Source organism: Cervus canadensis, chromosome 9 (genome assembly GCF_019320065.1).
Source record: "Cervus canadensis isolate Bull #8, Minnesota chromosome 9, ASM1932006v1, whole genome shotgun sequence".
Taxonomy (NCBI): Eukaryota; Metazoa; Chordata; class Mammalia; order Artiodactyla; family Cervidae; genus Cervus; species Cervus canadensis.
The window spans coordinates 54172459-54189920 of NC_057394.1; the positions used below are offsets into that span (position 1 = coordinate 54172459).

Sequence of the window (17462 nt, forward strand, 5' to 3'; positions counted from 1 at the left end):
TAGTACCAGGATGGATAACACTCTCTGCGTTGTTTCATTACTTAGATATTAAGATTGAACATTTGTGGGAGGAGTGGAAAAATGACCTAATTTCTCCATATTAAAAGCATGAATTATTTAATAATACTCATTTTGAAACAAACTGGCATCATCTGCTGGGATTCTTTGCCCTCCTTGATGTAACATCATTTAAAGTCATCCCCGCCTCAGTTAAGAGATATAGGGCCTTTCCTTCAAATTGTACCAGTGACAAACACCAGCATAGCACCTATGACTGGACTCATCTCTGTAATTCATTCTTAGCTGCATCCTTACACTGGAAATTGTACTCAATACAAGAGAGAGGGGTGTTAGCTCTTGATTATTAAAACAAAGTGAAATCAAAATGAGAGTTAAAATGTTACTTAAAACATGGAGAATTAAAGACACTGAGAAATGAGGCTTGTTTTTGTGGTTGTTTTTACTGCTTCCAAACTGACATGGAGGTCTGCCAAATAGAACTGAATTCTCCTTGTACCATGGAACAGAGTCTTTTGGGAGAAAGAGAGTAGATCTTTCATAGATCTCCCTATACTGTACATTCATACACATTACTTCTTCTTGCAGCTGACTCAGTGACAAAGGTTCTCCTGTTTTCTGCCTCACTTCATATCACACCATTGTGCTCTGAAGCAGCTATGGGTTACTACAAGATCATCAAGTGTGCAAGTATCCGTGACACAGAAGCGCATAATTCATGAAGCAGAGGACCCAAGGTAAGGCTTAATGCAGAGCACTATGTGTTTTCCTTATAAATAAGGCTAATTTAAACTAATAAGACTCTTTTCTTGTCCCATGTTAATAATTTATTTGGCTTTTTAAACTATTACTGGAAAAAAAATGTTGAGAGTAATAGCTTAAAGTACTCTCTAAGGTTCACTGTCTGTTAAAAGTCGGGGGACAGGAAAAACTTGCACAAATTTCTTAAACTGTTTCTTGCTCTGTGGTTCTAATGACCTTTGTCAAGATAAATGCAAAGATGACGATAAAGAAGGTAGATTAATTTCTCACTCCTAATCTATTTTAACTAGTAGTTGGTAGCAGACTTATTTTATTAATGTTTTACAAATTTCCAGATTCTGTGAAGCACCTTAATTGCTTCCATAACTAGCTATCCATCTTTAAAAAATAAATATCTTCCATTAAAGTAGTAATGGAAACCAACACCAAGAGCAAAAATGTTTGCAAAAGAATTTTGCCAATTTTAAAAACTAAAACTACTTAGAAACTCCACATATAAACTTAAAATCATCTAGTTCATTTTTTTTGAATTGGCTGAAAACATGAATCAACCCATTATTGCTGTCAGCTGAAAGTTAAGCCTGAGTATTTATATCACTTCAGAAAAACAGAATCCAGTATTAGGGAGAGTGTGTGCCCAGTCTTGTCTGACTCTGTGCGACCCTATGGACCATAGCCAGTCAGGCTCTTCTGTCCATGGGGATTCTCCAGGCAATAGTGGAGTGTGTTGCCATTTCCTTCTTCAGGGGATCTTCCTGATCCAGTGATCAAACCCACATCACCTGGGCTTCCTGTGTCTGCTACATTACAGGCAGATTCTTTACCACGAAGCCACCGGGGAAGCTCATTAAGGAAAGAGTAAAATGTAAAGTGAAAAGTGTTAACTCCTGATATTTTCTATATCAGGGCTATTACAGCTAATCTTGTAATGTTAATGGCTTTGGTTATGTGGAACTTCATACAATATGGATCCCTATTCAGTTAGACACAGAGAGATAGACTAGGAAAACTTTTCTTCTCCTGATCTAACAGAGACAGTAACTAAAAACGCTTGCATAATATCAAAGTTCTAAGCAATTCTAAGAGACTTAAACTAAGAAATGAAACACATTTTCCAATTAAGTGAAGGGTTATTTTAAATTATTTGCTAGTGTGTGTGCAGACCTGTCTTTGTATGTTTGCATGTATGTCTCAGAGTGTTTGTGACCACTGGGCAATGGTAATGCTACCAAATATTGTTTTAATGAAAATAAAAACAAACAAACATGAGACACTTAGGAAAAAGAGAATTTTGGAAAGGAAAGAAAGAGAAGAAAATAAAGGCAGGGAGAAGGGCAAGAGGAAAATAGAGGAGGAAGAGTAAAATAGAAAGATACATACAGGAGGAGAAAAGAGAGTAGTTTAAAAAAAAGGCTAAAAAATGTTGGTTTCTTATTATGGAATTTCACAAAGTACAATTTTAGAAGTCTGAAACTTAATAGTAGCAGAGATTCAGAAGTTTACTAATAACGTCTGTCTGCATTTTTCCATTAAAATAGGCAGGCATGTGAGAGAAGGTGTGTGCTTATAATTACCATAATGAAATAGCCATTTAGCCTTTAACAAACTTATGACTAATGCACTATAAAAAACACACTGATTTTAATATAGAAAATAACATTTTCATTATCCAGGCTCCAAGGGTGTCTGAAAACTCATTAAAAATAATCTGAATATAAAATAACAGCATTTACAGTGTAAAACAGAAAACAGACAAAAAGCCACATATCTCAAGTGCTAAATTTAGAAATAGAAGGGCTTTTAGCTATTTTCCAACATGTATTCTAAAAATCGAGTTCCACATTGTATATTTAAAATTCTTAAATTTTAAGTCTAGAAAGAAAGTAAAATTTGAAGTCAAAGACAGACTTTTAGGTCTCAGCAGAGTAATTAAATTATGAATATGTTTAACTCTTGAAAACTTTATTCTTTCCATAAAAATGAATCATTAGAATGTTTTCCCTTCAAATGCAACTTGAACACAGCAACTTTTACCATTTATTTTTAAAGCATATAATTTGTTTATTATTAAAAAATGGATCCATGGAATTCATGAGTAGTAACACAAAAGTTCTAAAGTAAACATTTTGAATTAAACTGTAGGATATGATGATCATGTAAAACTATTTCACTCAGAAATAAAAAGCCAAATGTTTTGGTACTTTTTTTTTAAATGATCATTTGCTCAGAATGATTACTTAAAACAAATCTAAACTAATTTATAAAACTGCTTGACCCTCCTAATTGATTTTTCTGGTTTGTTGTACTGATTTTTGATGAAGATAAAAATTTAGATACTCTTTACCTTCTTTTTTTACATAAAACATAAGCAAATAAACAAGTAATCAAGTAAAGAAAGCAGATAAAATCTGTATGATACAAATGGTTTCTTTGATATTTGCCTTTATGCATTTCTCTTCTAGTACTCAGCAAATTGTAGTAAATTATAAATGATACTTGAAATCATAATTTTTATTAGCAGTAGGTGGTAATTAGCTATTCCTAAGATATACTATTTTCTACTACTTGCTCATCTGTTAGAACTCTAAAAATAAATCTATAAAATACCAATTTAAAAAATTAGTATCTCCAAAAAAAAAAAAAAAAAAAGAATGCACCTACTAAAAGCTGGACCACGTTGCCTGAAATTGGGAAAACTTTTTATTTGTGGAAGTAGATTAATTTGATATGACCACTTATATGTACATAAAAAAGTTGAGCTGAAAATAGCAAAAGGAGTCAAAATAATTTTTTTAACTATTAGAAGCATACAAATAGAAATTTTAAAAATATGTCCAACATTTGACACAACATCTATTAATGATAAAAATTCTCAGCAAATAGGGATAGAAAGAAACTTCTTCAGTTGTAACAACAGCATCAATCAAAAAAGAGTATAACTAACATCACTATGAGAAACCTAGACAGCATATTAAAAAGCAGAAACATCACTTTGCTGACAAAGGTCCATCTAGTCATAGCTATGGTTTTTCCAGTAGTCATGTATGGATGTGAGAGTTGGACCACAAAGGTTGAGAACTGAAGAACTGATGCTTTTGAATTAAGGTGCTGGAGGAGACTCCTGAGAGTCCCTTGGACTGCAAGGAAATCAAACCAGTCAATCCTAAAAGAAATAAACCCTGAATATTCATTGGAGGGCTGATGCTGAAGCTGAAGCTCCGACATTTTGGCCACCTCATATGAAGAACTGACTCATTGGGAAAGACCCTGATGACGGGAAAGATTGCAGACAACAGGAGGAGGGGGCAGCAGAAGATGAGACGGTTAGATACCACCATGGACACAATAGACATGAATTTTAGCTAGTGGAGGACAGGGGAGCCTGGCATGCTGCAGTTCACAGGGTTGCAATGAATTGAACATGACTTAGCGACTGAAGATGACAAATATCACACTTGAAAGACTGAAATCATTCACCACTTCGATTTACCACTGCATGAAAGCCATAGTATGGTCAATAAGGCAAGAAAAGTAAAAGAAGGACACACAAATTGGAAAAGGAGGAAAAATTTTTCCCATAGTGTTGTTGTATACTCAGGTAATAGTATTGCTCAAGCAGAAAATGAGGATCAAGACAAGTGAAAACAAACAAAACTTCTCAAAATCAACAAATAAATTAAGCAATGTAGCCATATTCAAGGTCACCACACAAAAATCAATCATATTTCTATATTATAGCAATGAACTATTTGGAAACTTAAATGTCTGAAGCAACAGATTTATAATATTTCCCTGAGAATCAAATACTTAAACAAATAGATAATTTAGGAAAAAAAAAAAAAAACAAGTACAGAATCTGTATGTTGCACATTACAAAAAGTGATGGAATAAGTCAAAGAAGGCCTAAATAAATGGAAATATATATCACGTGTATGGATTAAAAAATTCAACATAGTCAAAACATCAATGTTCCTCAGATAATCTATACATGTAATATAATTCCATTCATATTCTTTGCATGACTTTCTGTAGCTATAGACAAGAGGATTCTAGAATTTAAAACAAAAAGAACTATAATATTCAAAATATTCTTGAAAAGAAAAAGATTAAATTTGAAGGAATCACATTACACTATTTTAAGATATACTATGAAGCTACACTAATGAAGACACTGTAGTCTTGAAATTGAAATGTAGTCTTGTCAATGGAAAAGACACATAGATCAATGTGACAGAGGAGACTATTCAGAAGTAACCAACAGAAATATTCAACTGATTTTCTACCAGGTTGCAAAAGGCAATTCAATAGAAATAAACAACTTATTAAAACAAAACAAAAAAAAAACTTTAAAAACTTGAAATGGACCACAGATCTAAATGAAAATATAAAACTTAAGAAGAAAACCCTGCAGAAAATCTATGTGACCTGGTGTTAGGCAGAATTCTTTGGCATAATACCAAAAATATGATCCATAGGGGAAAGAAAAGAGCAAAATTAGCCCAATAACTTGGTATTTACCTTAAATAAATGAAGACTATGATCACACAGATATCTGTACATTTTTCAAGAGCTCTCTTTGCCAAAACTGGAATCAGCCCAGATAACTTTCAACCGGTGAACAGACTGTGGTATATATATAGAATGAAAACTATAAACAACAACAACAAAAACAAACAATTGATCCAACAACTTGGATGAATCTCAAAAGCATTATGTTGAGTGAAGGAAGCCAATCTCAGAAGAATTGTACACTGTATGATTCTATTTATAAGACTTTGCAAAAAAGCAAAAACTGTTACGACAAAGAATAAATCAGTGGATGCCAGGGTTAAGATTGACTATAGAGATATAGTATGAGGAAGCTTTCTAGGGTGATAGAACTCTTTAGTATGCTGACTGTGGTGTTAGTTTCATGAAGTTATACACGAACACACACACACACATTCAAAAAAGGTTCATTTTACTGGATGCTAATAACAGGTAATTCCAAATATAAATGTATATAGTGATCTGCATCTCATACACACTGAAGATACTTCTGTTTTACAGACAACTATAAAACTAAAATTGTTTTCATTAAGTGGTCTCAATAAAGAGTATTTCTGAACTTTGTCTTTAAAATTTATACAGTTAACTTTCAAAACACTATGTAGAAATCCCATGTTTATTTGGACAGGCTACAAAGGGATTTGAGATATAAAACTCTATATAGCCACACTAACAAACCCAAGCAACACAAGACAGTCATCTTAAATATGAATTATTTAGCTTAATTTTCTTTTTTTTCAAAGATCATTTTCTTGTGTGTAGTTCTTGTTTACCCAGCCATAATTACATACTTTAAATAAATAAAGATTTCAGACTGCATTTATGGCAAAGAAGCTTTTCCTTTCAATGCATGAAAAAACGTAGCTGTATCATGAAGCTGTATCATGAAGAACTAGGAACCAGCCTTAAAATGGTGAGATTTTTAATTTAGAAAATATCTCATGAAAGTGACTCTATATTTGGAAATAAGTGAATCTTTGTAAAGACTAAAGACTCTGCATATGAAATTGCTAGCATCTAAGATGCCCCAAAGTGTATGAAAAATTGTCAAAATAATTTTACAACTTTGATGGTATCAAAGGATAAGACTATCTAAAATGTGGGGTTTTATATTTTATATGAGATAATATGTGAAAATTTCTTAGTTGTATAATAGCTTTCCTGTTATAACTTTTTAACTTTTTTATTTTTTGACTGTACTTCACAGGTTGCAGGATCTTAGTTCCTCAACCAGGAACTGAACCCAGGCTCCCTGCAGTGGAAGCGCAGAATTCTAACCACTGGACCACTAGGTAATTCCCACTTTTAAAATTTTTTAATCCTATAAGCAGCATTGTAATAATCTTGAAATGATGATAACTGGATGAAAGTCCAGTAAATTGTAAAACACTACCAAATTTATAGAAAATGAGAAAACTGTGGAATGAGAAAAATAAAATCCTCATCATTTTGAGTCTTATTTCAAAAGAACTTTAAGAAAAAAATCAGAATACTATTCTCCAATTGTATCTCTACAAAAGGAAGAGAGAAAAATATTGTGAGCATTAGGAAAGCAGATTCTATAGTTATTTTTTCACCGTCATAGATACTATTTAAGTAAATGATGCTAGAACTCAATCTATGATTAGTGCAATAACTATGTGATAAATATATACCCAATACCTTGGTGCTAATTTACCAGCAATATCTGATATTTCCCATCATAGAGTCATGAGGCAGACAGGAAACTTCCTATGGAGAGATCAATTTTGACAAACCGAACAGCTCTGGCATTTCCAGAATCATTGTGGAAACACAGAAGACAGTGGTTTAAAAACTGCTGGCATTTTTTGGATGTTATTTTGTGTTTCTATGTCTGTTTTTTACCAAAGAGGAGGCCTTTGGAACAGAGGTTCAGTAGGTAAACTCATTCCACAAGCATACATTTAGCTCAAACTATGCACAATATAAAAATCTAGCATTCAACAATGTAAAATTTGCAATATCTGAGATTCAATCAAGAATTACAAGGCATGCAATAAACCAGGAAAATATAAACCATATCTAGGAGAAAGATCAACCAATAAAAAAGAGACCCTGGCATGAAAAAGATGACAGAATTAACCAACAAGGACCTTAAAATCTCTTAGAATATTGAAAATATGACCAGGAATGTAAAGCATGACCCTGAGAGTAAGTGCCTCAAGTTTTGAGCCCTAAGAACCTCTCTTGCGGTATCCTCCTCTCGGGTCTAAAGGCAAGAAATAGAGTCAAAATGAAAGTTCTAAAATTGAAAAATTAAAACTAAAATTCAAAACTATAATATTTGAAAATAAAGATACAATAAATAATACTGACAACAGATTAGACAATGAGGGACAAAGATGTAGCATTTTGCACCAAGTTCTAGAAGCATCTACCTCACCAATTATATATATATATATATATATATATATACGTACATGTATATACACACACACATATACGTATATATGTGTATTATAATATAAATGTTTTATGTTTATCTGAATAAGCTTTATACATCTGTGTCAGCAGCCTGTTTATAATTTTGTAACATATGAGAGCAGACAGATATGTCAAATACAAAAAGGTTCTTTCAAAGGTTGCAATACAAATAACAAAGAAAGCTTTCATTCTAGTGTTATTGATCTAGAATTGGAATTATTGAAGAAAAACGAAAGTGTGTATTTGACTCTTAGAAGTCATCATTAAGAGAAAACTTCTCACAAATGAATGTTCAGTTGGATGTGTAGTTATAGTTTCAGTTATACTTAGATGATCAGTGTTTTCCTAATTCAGAGGAACAGGGGAGTGAAATTTTGAAAGTACCTTTGAATTATGGACAGAAGATTGATAGTATGTATTGATGCCACTGGGTTGAAAACAAAATGAAACAAGTTGAACTTTTCCCTTAATTCAAAGGCACTACTTTTCACATTGATAACAAGCATTCTCTTTGCAGCAGTCTGAACACAAGGGAGTGTTAAGAGGTGAATAATTCACTTTAAGCCTTTTCATACTGACATTGCTTCTGATAGCTCTGCCTTCAACAGAATATATGGTGTGGTTCTCTACACATTGCTGAAGTAGGCAACAACATTTTAAGTCACCACTTATAAAGTTATCTGACAGCACCTATGGCTTTGAAATTTCTAAAGTGCATGAGGTATGGCAATAACTGTATTTATCAGTGATTTCCAAAATAATACATTTTATACAAATACAATGTGGTCCACACTTGTGTTACATTACTAAAAGCACAAGGGAAAAAAGAGAGAAATTCTTACCGCATTGAGCAAACACTAACATTACTTTAAATTAAAAAATGAGGGGACAAGCTATATCCTGTAAGTGAAACTTGTAAGTCCACTATTCAACTCGGATGACTTAGATGAATTTTTGAAGTGATGTGGCTATATCTGAAAAACTCTTGAAAATGTTAACCCTTTTATAAATGGCATTGATAACTTTAATAATAGCTGGTATGCCAGAAATTAATTATGCAATTTGTGATCTTAAAGTCATCTTTGACAAGAAAGAAGAAAATTGAAATACTCAAAAAGTAAAATGAGAGCTATTTGTTACCTAGAGAGGCACACAAAATAGAGAATGCTGCACATTCTCTTTATATATTTGCTGAAAGTTGGATCCACCAAATGCTAACTGCGCTGTTCCACTGGCAAGGGCAGCACATTAGGCATGAGTTCATGTCTTAGGAAAAGAATCCAAACCAGTTTACTGAAAGATTGCTAACTTCAACATTCCTAATTAATCCATTCTCTTCAGGATGCTAAGCATCTCCATCTCAGCCCTATGCAATATGCAGTTCCCTTTTTCTTCCAAGTAGCAGAGGAAGTTTGATGTTCTTTTGTTTTCTTTTTAACTCTTCATCAGACAGTTAGTCTTAAGAAACTCTTCTCTGCTTTCCTCCTATTGTACTTTTTCCACCTCTATGAAGAATATGGAAGGAATTTTTCCCCTGGAGGGAATATCTGAAACTAAATTCTCTGCAAGTGGGCCTCCAAGAAACTAATGACACAAATATACATCACCAACAAAAATTCATTATAAGCCTGAAAGTCTAGAATGTTCCACATAAGAAAAGAAAGAACAAAAGGGGAGGGAGAAAAATTAGTGACACATTATTTGACTTCTTATCACTATGAATGCTGTCTTTCTGCAAAATACATTTCTTTAAAATCTAATTTTATTAATTTTGAGAAACTTGCTCATAATCAAATGGAAATTTTAAAAAATTGAATTATTTGCTTCAAACCAGCTTTTAGTCCAATTAACTTAGCTAATATGGAAATGCTTTGAAACTCTACCTCACTGCATCTAAATGCATGTAAATGGTATCACCGTGCCTATTCTGTACTTGGAGATTTGCAGTATGCTGCCCTACATTAGGATCTACAAAATAGTATTATTGATATTTACTATTCATTCTCTTCAGTTACCCTAGGAGACACAATACAGTCACTGTCCACATTTATTTTTAAACAGAGAAACTCCAGCTGACTTTAATAGGGTCACTTGTCATATGCCCAATTCACTGTAGAACAGTAACACTTGCCAAAGACTGCCAGGAACCATTGGTTGATATACTGCGACTCTGAGAAATAGAGAAAAATAATGCTTCCTCCCCCAATATTTTCAGAAATAACTTAATGAGACATTAACGTGAATTGCCTTGAAATGATCTGAAAAATTATTGTTACATACTAAGCAAAATAGTACTACTATTACCCCGATAACAAGATGGCTCTTTGTGCATTTGTACCTTTCTTTTTATACTTTCATGTTAAATTATTTTAATATGCTTAATATTATATTTAATTCTAATGACTATATTTTTCCAGTCACTCAGTCATGTCTGACTCTTTGTGACCCCATGTACAGTAGCCTGACAGGCTCCTCTGTCCATGGAATTCTCCAGACAAGAATACTGGAGTGGGTTGCCATTCCCTTCTCCAGGGGATATTTCCGATGCAGGGATCAAACCCATGTATCCTGCATTGCAGGCAGATTCTTTACCATCTGAGCCACCAGGGAAGCCCTAAAAAGGTAATAATGGCATCTATTATCAAATATATAATGCATACAGTAAGCTTAACTGTATAATTACCATCAATATAGTTATATAATATCAATTGTTAAAATAGGCACTTCTGAACACTTACCTTTTAAAGTGCAAATTTAAGGTATTACACTTAGTCAATCACTAGGTAAAATTCCTAAAAAGCAAATAACTAACCTAAAAAGTAAACCAATCTGTATGGCTGTTATCCATTTCATTAGTTTATTTTTTCACAATACACTAAAATTTAAAACTTTATGCATTGAATGATTTGGTAAGCACAATTCACCAGTCTTGCGCCTCAAAATATTCACAGTCAATTATTTTTAAAATGATGATTATACTCACAAATGCAAGAAAAAGTTATCAACAAGATCACTTTCTGATATAATTTTGCATCAGCCTTTCAAGTCATTGGCTATATAGATGCATTCCAATTCTTAAGAGAAGAAAAAAGTATGAGGAATTCAATATGAAATTAAATGGTGTAGCACCTTTCTCACATTTCCTTCCTCTAATGCTTGATACACATAAAGGATTTTTAACTCTTTATAAGTAATGATTCAGCCAACCAGTTGAACAGACAATGTATTTTACAGTAATTAGTATATACTTTTGAGGAATTCTGAGTCCCCAACATGTTGCAAGGATTTAAAGACAATTTACTAACTCCTTCCAAAGAAAAAATTATATAAAAATGTAAACTAAAAAAATACCCATTGGATTTGAATTTCTGGCTTAAAAACAAAAGAGTAATTTAAAAGCACAATTATGGAAATTAGAAGATAACATACAGGAATCTGGAAGACTTGTCCTCAGAAATGAACATTACAAAGAAAAAGGCATTCCTATATTTGAGGAAAAATTAATTATTAATCAAATTTATGAGTATTAGATTACTAGAATATTTTTCATTTCCCTCTGAAATATAAGAATAAGTATCACATTTAAAATGCATGATTCAAAGGAAATAGTCTATTTTAGTTTAGTGTTCTTACCTGAAATTAAAATAAAGTTAAGTGTCTTTACTAACGTTAACATATTTTTAATTAAACATTACCACAAAATGAAATGAAATATCTCTACTCTTTATCAGGCTGTCACTTAATTCTTAATTCAAGCACTCCCCATTCTCTCCTTGCTTGAAGACTTTAATTCTAAGAATTTTTCTCCTCTAGTACTCTTACCTAGAGAATCACTTCATGAGACAATAAGAAAGCATTCTTCCAATATATCAAATGTCTAGTTTTGAAGTAACAGATAGTCATTTTTATTTTGTTAGAAACCATTTAAAGTCTGGGCTTCCCTGGTGGCTCAGTAGTAAAGAACCTGCCTGTCAAAGCAGTAAACTCAGGTTCTATCCCTGGGTTAAGAATTTCCCCTGGAGAAGGAAATGGCAACCGAATCCAGTATTCTTGCCTGGGAAATCCCATGGACAGAGGAGTCTAGCAGGCTCCATGGGGTGGCAAAAGAGTTTGACATGACTTGTAAAGTCCAAGTAGTGCAGTTTTTAACAGACACTCAAACAGAAAAAATTAAGAAATATTATTAACAGGAATGACCTACAAAATTGGTTGGTGAACTCTGGGTGGTTATGGGTCTCATTCTCTGTTTTTGAAAATAAAGTTTTATTGAAACTCAACCATGCCCTTTCATTTATATGTTGTCCTTGGCTGCTTTCGTGCTTCAATGGCAAAGTTAAGTAGTTGTGACAGAGACCATACCACCCCTGAACTGTAGAACAGATACTATCTCTCCCTTCATAAAAAAAAAAAAAAAAGTTACAGCCTCCTGACTTAGAAAGACTAAGTCTCACTTCTTAACATATAATTAACCTAGATAGCATATTAAAAAGCAGAGACATTACTTTGCCAACAAACGTCTGTCTAGTCAAGGCTATGGTTTTTCCAGTGGTCATGTACGGATGTGAGAGTTGGACTGTGAAGAAAGCTGAGTGCCAAAGAATTGCTGCTTTTGAACTGTGGTGTTGGAGAAGAGTCTTGAGAGTCCCTTGGACAGCAAGGAGATCCAACCAGCCCATCCTAAAGGAGATCAGTCCTGGGTGTTCATTGGAAGGACTGATGCTGAAGCTGAAACTCCAATACCTCGGCCACCTCATGCGAAGAGTTGACTCATTGGAAAAGACCTTGATGCTGGGAAGGATTGGGGGCAGGAGCAGAAGGGGACGATGGAGGATGAGATGGCTGGATGGCATCACCGACTTGGCGGGCATGAGTTTGAGTAAACTCCGAGAGTTGATGATGGACAGGGAGGCCTGGCGTGCTGCGATTCATGGGGTGGCAAAGAGTTGGGCACGACTGAGTGACTGAACTGAACTGAACTGAACTGAACATTTTTTACTCTACTCACTTCTATAGATAAAATATTAATAGTAATGAGGCATTTTCACATATATGATTAGTTGCTCAGTCATGTCTGACTCTTTGCAACCCTTTGGACTGTAGTCCACCCGGCTCCTCTGTCCGGGGGATTTTTCAGGCATGAATACTGGAGTAGGTAGCCATCCCCTTCTCCAGAGGATCTTCCTGACCCATGGATCAAATTGTGTCTCCTTTGTCTCCTGCATTGCACGTGGATTCTTTATCTGCTGAGCCATCAGGTCATGATTTAGAAAAAACACAAGTCATTTTCATCCTCTGTGAGACACAGACTTCCTCACAGAGTATGCATTTAGAAGGTACCTGATTGAAAAACGAATCATATTTTTAAGCAGATTTAGGCCTTAGGTGATTTGTAATATGTTTATATTCAATTCCAAACAATTTAAAACTGCAGAAACAGTACCAGCATGGGAACACTTGAAAGCAAAATGCACCTAGACACATGAAGTTTCCTGAACTGTATTTTAAGTTCTTCTAGAGTGTTCTTAAGAATAACAGTAACCCAGTCCTTCCCAAAGAAAAGAATTCTTCAGTTTGCTGAACATTGTCTCCTGTGCTTCTTTACATTTTGGAGGTTGATGTCATCACAGTATTTCAACTCTTCCAAGTCTATTATCTCCTTTCAGCCTGACTGACTGGTGCTATTATAATTATTTCTATTTTATGGATGGAGAAACTGATGCCTGTGGACTTCATGAAAGACTAGCCAGAGGTTCCAGTGTGAGTAAGTAATATGAAGAAGTTCTTTTGACTCAAAATTTTGCACTCTTTCAAATAAAAAACCTGCAAGTGCTATATGATTCATCTTACTTTTGTGTGTATTATCCTTTTCTTTCTATTCTATTCTATTTATCATTGTCTGAAGTATCTCACAGATTATTTTCATTCTAAGCATGCTTGTTAACCAACACTCTCTACAGACTTCTAATACCAGGTCAGACCCACTTCAATGGTTTTATTCCTATAACTGGTCAGCCCTGAAATCAAACACAAATAAAAGTAATGACGTCTACTGGACAATTTTTGATGAGAATAAAAGAATCAAAGCCAGTTCTATAATTAAATATGAGACTCCAGGGCTGCTTCAAGAGTCTCCAAAGTTTGAAAGTATTTTCATTATTTAGGAACAAGTAGAGAGCCTCTTGGGTTATGGTTTTTCCAGTGGTCATCTATGGATGTGAGAGTTGAACTGTGAAGAAAGCTGAGTGCTGAAAAATTGACGTCTTTGAACTGTGGTGTTGGAGAAGACTCTTGAGAGTCCCTTGGACTGCAAGGAGATCCAACTAGTCCATCCTAAATGAGGTCAGTCCTGGGTGTTCATTGGAAGGACTGATGCTGAAGTTGAAACTCCAATACTTTGGCCACCTCATGAGAAGAGTTGACTCTTTGGAAAAGACCCTGATGCTGGGAGGGATTGGGGGCAGGAGGAGAAGGGGACGACAGAGGACGAGATGGCTGGATGGCATCACCGACCCGATGGGGATGAGTTTGAGCAAACTCCACGAGTTTGTGATGGACAGGGAGGCCTGGCGTGCTGCGATTCATGGGGTCACCAAGAGTCAGACACGACTGAGCGACTGAACTGAACTGAACTGGCCTCTTGACTCTACTGCTGGTTTCCCACTGGAGAGCCCCTGTGACAACATGCTGTACATGGGCTCCAGCGGAGTGTTTGATGCCTACTATGTGGAAGCCTTAAAGAATTCTCTTTTAAACTGACTTGCAGTTTAGGAAGTAAGTTGTATTACTTCATAGCAGCAATTTTCATGCTATAATATGTTCTCATGCTCTACAGATACCTCAATAGAAATGCATGTCAAATATGATATCCCAACTGGTGTAGGAGTAAACACCCTAAACTCTGAGTCAGATGACATTAGTTCTCTATTCCTGGCAAGCTGTGATAACATTTCTGTGCTTCAATTTTCTCACATGAAAAGAAGTGCAAATGAAATCAGATGCTGTCATATGTCTCTAACTTTCTAATGTTCATTGCCTACAACAATTCTTTCATGGAAACTTCTCTTCAGTTTCTACCCAGTGAGCTTTATTTCTCACAAGGTGTCCCGAAATAAAAAGCACAATTCTAAGGAAGACTTAATAACATCTCTCCCCTTCAGAGTTTACTTTGGTGGTTTAAGACGTTTTAGACATCTAGAAACAAATTTTCACAAGACAAATTCTATCAAAAATCAATCATATTTTAAAATGTCTAACATTAAAGCAAAAGTGATCACTCTTAATTGAGAGAGGTCAAAATAGAAATTTACAGTAAAACAAATTTGCATTCCAGTAAAATTACATTTTTATAATCATAAATAATCTAGGATTGAGACCTACTGAAATTTTGCTTTTCCAGGAAATATGTCTACATATTAGAAGCCCAAAGTATAACTGCTCCAGAATGTTTTCTGTCTTCTGGTGTTAACAAAAATACTAATATTGGTTAATATTTATTTGGAATTTAGTATCATGAATATTATTTTTCAGCACAATCATATTTCAATCTTAACACTTACGACAGCATTATGAGTAACAAATATTATTATTACCCCAGGTAAGAAAACAGGAAAAAAGAAGTTAAGCAACTTGCTCTGGACTGAAAAGCAAGTTTTATTTGCTTTTAAAAGCCGAGGCCTTGAAAATAGAATCTCACTGTAAGGAATCTGCCAATCATGTGGATATGGGGAAAGTGGGATGAACTGAGAGAATAACACTGACACATATACACCACCATGTGTAAAATGGATAGCTAGTGGGAAGCGACTGTATAGCCCAAGGAGCTCAGCTCTGCAGTGACCTCCAGGAGTGAGTTGGAGGGGTAGGGGTGACCTCGAGTGAGACAGAGGAGTGAAATGGGGAGGCCCAAGAGAGGGAGACATACGTATACACATAGCTGACTCACTTTGTTGTACAGAAGGAACTAACACAACATTGTAAAACAATTATACATCAATAAATAAGTAAAAATGAAAAATAAATAAATAAAAACTAATTTGAATAAAAAAGAGTCTGTCAATGAGAGTAAGATTGAATGAATTGTAACATGTTCATAATTGGCTAAGAATTCCAACATTTATATGAAAATACATCATGGACATAGAAAGATACCTATGCTATATTTATACAAATTTGAGTAAAAAGCAGCTTTAATATACTGTTTTGAATATATCAGATTTTAAAATTGAAATACAGCTGCCCACAATATTATACAGTATATACTGCTTATTGTAAAAATCTAGTTGTGTGTGTGTGTGTGTGTGTGTGTGCATATGTGTGTGTATGTATGTCATGTATTGCACATCCCAGCAGGGACTGGTACAACAACTCAAAATTAAACATATTAATATTTCTTTGGTAAAAATATCTTTGTTAACACTAAGTGGGATAAATAAAAATTAAAAATAACCTTAAATCATTTCAGGGCTGAGTTCTCTAGATTTTATAATTAGAGAAGGGGCTGTGGATCTAAACCAAACAGCCACCTCTGAGTCCTAATTTATAAGCAATTATAACTTTTTAAATTCAAATTTATCTTCAATCTACAAGTGTATAGTGAATTCTAACTATATATCAAACATTGTTATAGATATGGCTTATTTAGCAGAATTTTTCCAATAAGTAAGAATTCCTCTTAAAATTAGGGAAAAATATAGGCACTTAATATAAAAAAATTGACAAAAGAAACCCAAAGACACATAAACTGAAAAATAAATTGAAATTACTTTAATTGAAAAACTGAATTTTTGCATATCAGGGTTTTGTAATAGTTGTTGTTCCCAAGAGTAAACTGTCTTCTTATGGAAACTAGTGACTTGCTAAAAATCAAACAGGAAGGGATTAACTTTTCCTGTGGTCAAATGCAGTCCCTGGAGGCTGACTACAAATTCCCAGTTTGATGATCAGTTCAGTCGCTCAGTCTTGTCTGACTCTTTAAGACCCTATGGACCGCAGTACATCAGGCCTCCCTGTCCATCACTAACTCCCGGAGTTTACCCAAATTCATGTCCATTGAGTCAGTGATGCCATCCAACCATCTCATCCTCTGTCGTCCCCTTCTCCTCCTGCCTTCAATCTTTCCCAGCATCAGGGTCTTTTCCAATGAGTCAGTTCTTCACATCAGGTGGCCAAAGTATTGGAGTTTCAGCTTCAACATCAGTCCTTCTAATGAATGTTCAGGATTCATTTCCTTTAGGATGGACTGGTTGGATTTCCTTGCAGTCCAAGGGACACTCAAGAGTCTTCAACACCACAGTTCAGAAGCATCAAGTCTAGAGTAGTTGAAATCCAAAAGGCACTTGACCAGCAGTGACTGGGTCTTAACTACACAGATATAGAGGCACAGTCTTAACGGAGCAACTTATTTTTTAATATGTCACACACAAAAAATTAATGGTCCAAAGATTTTATTATTCAATATGTATTTACATATCCATTGTCCTTGAATAATTTTTCTTTATAGGTTACCTAATTCTACATGGGATTTTTGGTTGGTGTTTGCATAGTTATTTTATTAAAATGTATAATTATTCTTGAAACTTTATTTAAAGTCATTATCTGAATATTTTCTGGGTATGCCAGGTCTTCTGGACAAATATTCTCTAGTTTATTTGCAAACACTTAGCTTTTCAGAAAAATCTGTTTTCAGACCT

General features: G+C 34.3%; 1 protein-coding gene across 4 annotated transcripts in view; it reads right to left on the bottom strand.

Annotated features, from left to right (window-relative positions):
- The window catches only part of PCDH17 (protocadherin 17), a 112537-nt gene that overhangs the window by 72877 nt on the left and 22198 nt on the right, over window positions 1–17462 (bottom strand). The window lies entirely within an intron of this gene.